Raw genomic sequence first — 6,000 nt, 5'->3', positions numbered from 1 at the left:
GCTGAGGGAGAACAATTTCAGGCTGAGTAAGCCGCGTAGAAAAAAATATCACTGAAACGGGCATGGGAAGAGACAAGAGCATTCAGGGGGGAAAATGGCTGAAGAAATTAAGAGAGAACAATTGGAAGTATAGATGTTCAGAAATCACAATAAAAATCAAAAGCATCAAGTGGGTGATTTTATTTTTTCCCAAAAGGACATGTTCAAGTTGATTCTTTTTCAAGTTCTGGAAATCTGTGAAAGGTGTTGGCCATATACCCAGAAGAATTTGAGCTACTCAAGCTACTCATCAAAAGCATCTGCCTCAACTTGTTTTTCGCCTTCACCTCTTACCTGGTCTAGAATTTTAACCTCTTTTCTCATTCCTTTGGGTGATACACCAAAGTGGATTGTTATCTTAAGAAGCTACAATTAAGACTGTTGGAAATGGAAAAGAGTCCCTGAGGGTTCTTTTAGTCTAGCACAAAGGAATTTATCAAATTAACCACTTGCAAACATTAAGTGTTTAATATTGTCCATCAAAAAGTGCTTAGGGAATTGCAGGGAGAGGAAAGCTTATAGCCTAATGGTTGTACTCCTGAGGCTACCTTCTAAAGAGCAGGAAAGCACCAGACCTAAGAAAGTAGGCCTGGGATCCAGAGGGTACCCAAAGTGAAGAATGTGGAAATGCAAGAAGTACAGAGGTTTTTTTTAAAAACTTACCTATTTTACACACTTGGTTTGATGCCTGTTGATAGCCAACACTAGAATGGGCCCGGATGTGGTTCCTCACTGTCTTGAGCAGACTGGTTGAAAAGTTAGATTAGGGGAGCCTGGCTGGCTTAGTTGGCAAAGCATGTGACTCTTAATGTCAGTGCTGGGAGTTCAAGCCCCACAATGGGTGTAGAGATTACTCAGAAAAAAAAAAAAAGTTACAGATTAATTATACTACTCTTGTTCCTAAGAGTCATTTGTCTAGAATAGGCTGGTGGCATTCTTGAGAGTCCTGAGCTACATTGTGGAGCAAATGCCTTAAGGGATTACATACTTGCTGAATAGTCTCTTGAGAACTGGTTGGGATCATAATTGATTGGTTCCAGCCTAAACCAAGGGGGTCATTTGGGTAAGAGTTGACTAGTAACTAAAACTTGGGGCAGACTGGTGAGGAGTTCTAACAAGTAATTCAGTACTCTTAAAAAATGAGAGCTATTGTTTTAATCAATCAACATTGTGTGCTAGAGTCCTCTGGAAGGATATTTATAGGGTGAAAATGGACTTTATTAACTGGTAAGATTAAGATAGGTAGAGAAGAGGGAGAAGAGTTATTGATTCATTCATTCATTTGTTCCTTTGAGAAATATTTGTGAAATATCTTTAGATATTTATATTTGTATTCAGAATTTATCTTAATTTCTTCAGCCATTTTCCCCCCTGAATGCTCTTGTCTCTTCCCATGCCTGTTTCAGTGATATTTTTTTCTACGCAGCTTACTCAGCCTGAAATCATTCTCCCTCTGTAACATCTGTATTTTCTCCTTTCATATAAATGCCCTTCATATGGGCCTTGTGCCAAACACCAGGAATTTTGTAAAGAGCAAAAGTGACAAGATCCTTGCCCTAATGGGGCTTATCTTCCAGAGTGTGGAGTCATACATTAAACACAGTAAAAGGCAAAGATTATTCCAGATAGTGGTAAGGGCTGTGAATAAAAAAGAAAATCTAAAGGGACAGAGAGTGACTTGGGGGGAGGTTTGATGATGAGTGTTTTAGGTAAGGAATGTAAAGACCTATCTGTGGAGGTGATATTTGATTGAGGTCTAAGCTGGCCCTGTGAAGACAAGCAAGGGGCATTCTTAGAAGAGGGAGCATCAAGTGTAAGAGGCCTGAAATAGCAATGAACTTGATGAATTTGAGGGACAAAATAAATGAAAACAGCAACAACAGTAAAAACACAGGACAGCTAAAGAAAGTAAACAAAGGACAAAATGTCTAAGACAAAGTCAATGGCAGGCCACACAGAAACAGTTTCTTTTAATTGCAAAGAAAATTTAAAGAGAAAATTAAAGTAGAGGATAATTGCAACCTGGGGAAGATTCAGAAAAGGTCAAAGTCCCTTAAATTAGCATTATCCTATGCTGGTTTGGACAAAAGAGGGCAACTGGGGTATAGAGCCCATATAACAGTGAAAATAAGAACTAAAACCTGGGTGATGCCCAGTGTCAGTAAGGTTTGGCTTAGAGATTTGTGCCCCAGAAAAAAGGTAAAACCCTCACTGCTGCTGTTGCCAGTAGGTAAGGAAGCCCAGTGATCAACCCCAACTATAATGTTGTACTTGCCACAGTTAGTACTTGAAATGCAGAGGAAAAAGGAGAGGATGACCACTGATTTCTTCATTATTCAAAAAGAAAAGGTACATAACATAAAATTCAATGGGGTGTAAGTGTTTCATATTTTTAATAAAGTTAGAAAAAAATAAAAAATCCTGTGTGGGAACCAAAAAAAGTATTAATGCATAATTTAGTCTTTAAAGGTAATATTTTATTTGTTTTGTGTTTCAAAGGATTTGTAACATTTTAATTTGGTCTAAATTCTTTTGTCTAGGGGTATCTGGGTGGCTCTGTCAGTTAAGTGTCAGACTCTTGATCTGAGCTCAGGTCATGATCTCATAGTTCATGAGATTGAGCCCTATGTCAGGCTCTGCACTGACAGTGTGGGGCCTATTTGGCATTCTCTCTCTCTCTCTCTCTCTCTCTCTGCCCCTTCCCTGGTCATGCTCTCTCTCTCAAAATAAATAAATAAACATTTAAAAAAATTAATTCCTTTGTCTACCAATCTAAAAGACAAAGTTCATTTCTTTCCAAAAGAAGCTAAGATTTTAGTTAAGTACAAATTATATACTAGACTTCAGAACTCCAAAAGCACACTGAGTGAGGGGTTTTTTTCTTTGTTTTTGTCTGTTTGTTTGGGTTAATATGTTCCCAAGGGGTTCTAATGACTTCTCCTGAGCAGTTCTGTTTCAGTCTGGATTATGAAACTGTTTCTTCATGCATGATTTGGTAAGAAAAAAAACTATTAGACTTCTAATAAAATTGAGCAAACATTGAGCTTATACAAAGAGGAAAAAATGGGGGCACCTGGGTGGCTCAGTCAGTTAAGTATCTGACTTTGGCTCAGGTCATGATCCCACGGTCTGTGAGTTTGAGCCCAGCATCAGGCTCAGTGCTGACAGCTCGGAGCCTGGAGCCTGCTTTGGAATCTTTGTCTCCCTCTCTCGGCCCCTCCCCTGCCTTCGTTCTCTTTCTCAAAAGTAAATAAATGTTTTTTAAAAACCCAAAAATTTACAAAGGGGAAAGAAATGGAGCATAAGACATACCATCTGTAGAGTGCCAATGAAGTAGTCCACACAGCACTTTTCATGTCTCTGCACAATATCTCTCTGAGGTGACATTGTTACCACAGATGCAACTCAGAGAGGAGCTAGCAAAGATCGGAGTTGTCACATGGCTGCATAGAATTTGACATAATGACGACCGGTCATCAATCTATGTGCTGATGACCAGACAGTATAGTATTCCTTATTTAGATGGAACGGTGACAATACAAAGAACAATTTTAATTACTAACATTAAGAAAAATTTAGTAAATTCAGCTTATCAATGGTCACATTAATTGTAACATTCCCTTCTTCCATTGATAAAGTTAACTAGTGGAAACCAGGATAGAGATACTTTTCAAAGAGTGTTTATGATGGAGGAGGCCCAGGAAAGGAGGGGGGAATAAAATAGTTTGCAGCTAACTATAAACTATACCCTGCAAGGAAGCATTGAAAGCATTATCCATCCACGGTTGAGGAAAGGGAGTTTCTTTTCATTCCTTTGGTGCTAATACCTAGGAATTCATGCAAAAGCCTAGAGTGAGTATCTTAAAATGTTCAGAAACAAGCAATCTTTGTTTTTTCTTTCTTAACAGAAAAATATGCACAGATAGATTGGAGCTCTTTCAGATAACATTTATGTTAATGGATCAAATATTTTCCCTTGGCAGAAAATTGTTATGCTTGCTCTTAAGCATCAATGAGTTGAAGCCAGAGAACATACTGTTTACCCAGCTCCTAAGAAGGCCAAGTTTGTTATTGAATTTGTGGTTTCATAAACTACATCCAGAACTTACATCTCCTGTCCCTTTCTCAGAAGACAGCCTAGTGACCTAATGAGACGCCATATTCAGTTAAAAGTGGAAAAAAAAAAAAAAAAAGCCAATATTGGGGTGCCTGGTGGCTCAGTCGGTTAAGCATCCAACTTTGGCCCAGGTAATGATCTCACAGTCCATGGGTTCTAGCCCCACGTCGGGCTCTGTGCTGACAGCTGGAAGCCTGGAGCCTGCTTCAGATTCTGTGTCTCCCTCTCTCTCTACTCCTCCCCTGCTAGCTCTCTGTCTCTCAAAATAAAACAAAGACATAAAAAAATTTTTTTTAAAAGAAAAGCCAATCTTCTTTTTATCTCCCCTCACCAGAACTTTAGATTTCTTATTCTGTACTTGCTTTTAAAATTTTTTTAAATGTTTATTTAAAGTTACAAGTAAGCAACTTGCCTGATGTTACTTGAGTAGTAAGAAGCAGAGTCAGAGTTTGAACAGCTTAACCCATAATAATTACATTGCATAATATGACATAATAATTACAAAATTTCTTTGAAAATATTTCTGTTAATTTAAGTCCAGTAGTAATAATTTATTACTATAATTTATTACCCTTCTCAATTTCTCTTTAATTAACACTCTTTTGATCCCCCCTCAAACAAACAAACAAAAAAGGCCCCAAATAAATGCTTTACAAAATTATCCTACTTAATTCTCATAATAATTTGTTGACACTTATAGAAGTTATGTAACTTGCCCAAATGGTCAAATTGGTAGCAGACTGCTGAATTGAATTTGAACCCAAGCTGTCTTGAGGCCAGAGACTGCGTTGGTAACTGCCAACTTCTGCCTTTAGAACTAGCCTATGTGATAAAATCATAACTGGGTCAGGTGTTCAGCTCAGTGGCAAATAGTGGTCCCTCTTTTCAACAAGCCATATATACCATATATATATTCAGCTGGTGCTCAAGTGTAGAAACCTGCCTGATAAACTCAGTCACTAGAACCAAAGAATTCAGATCTGCTTTTCTGAGTTGTATGGCTGCATAGCTGTAGTCACTAGAGCCTGCTTGTAGCCATCAGCTTTATACAGCTTTGTAGGTTAGTGAGGTCTACCAGGATCTTTGCCTTTGCCTTTGAGAAATGGTGAATTGAACACATGTACTGAAATTTATAGTTGAAGATAACAATTAGGAGAAGTCACTTAAAAATAAAACTTATTTTCTATTCTATAATATAGTGGTTACAGGCCTCCAGAAGGATCTCATGCTAGTCACTTTGTACTTGTGTAGGCAAGTTGATGAAACCCCCTATGCCTCACTTTTCATTTTTCAGTGAAATAATAACAGCTATATTACAGAATATGGAAAGGGTTAATATAAATGATTGATAATGTGGTTAGTGCAGAAAATTGAACATAATGTTTTCAATAAATATCAACTCTTATCATTGCCTAAATTGTCAAGATAGTTACTTTGATTCTTCCCCTCTTAGAAATTTTATGCTGTTAAAGTAAGCTTTCAATATGACATAGAGTTCAACAGACAAAAAAAAAGATGTATTTTAAAATCTGATATTTATGTATTAGGTTTATGATTTATAACTCTTTCTTATAGTTTGCTCTTACATTAGTTTATCTAAAGTTCACCTGGGTGACTTAGTCAGTTAAGCGTCTGACTTCTGCTCAGGTCATGATCTGACAGCAGCTCATGAGTCCTAGCCCCATATTGGGCTTTATGCTGACAGCTCAGAGCCTGGAGCCTGCTTTGGATTCTGTGTCTCCCTTCCTTTCTGCACCTCCCCTGTTTGTACTCTGTCTCTCTCCTTCAAGAATAAATAAATATTTAAAAGTTAAAAAAACACAACAAAAACAGTGGAATCTCAG

Source organism: Hyaena hyaena, unplaced genomic scaffold (genome assembly GCF_003009895.1).
Source record: "Hyaena hyaena isolate Hyena2069 unplaced genomic scaffold, ASM300989v1 scaffold_466, whole genome shotgun sequence".
Lineage (NCBI taxonomy): Eukaryota > Metazoa > Chordata > Mammalia > Carnivora > Hyaenidae > Hyaena > Hyaena hyaena.
Note: the sequence above shows the minus strand (reverse complement) of the source record.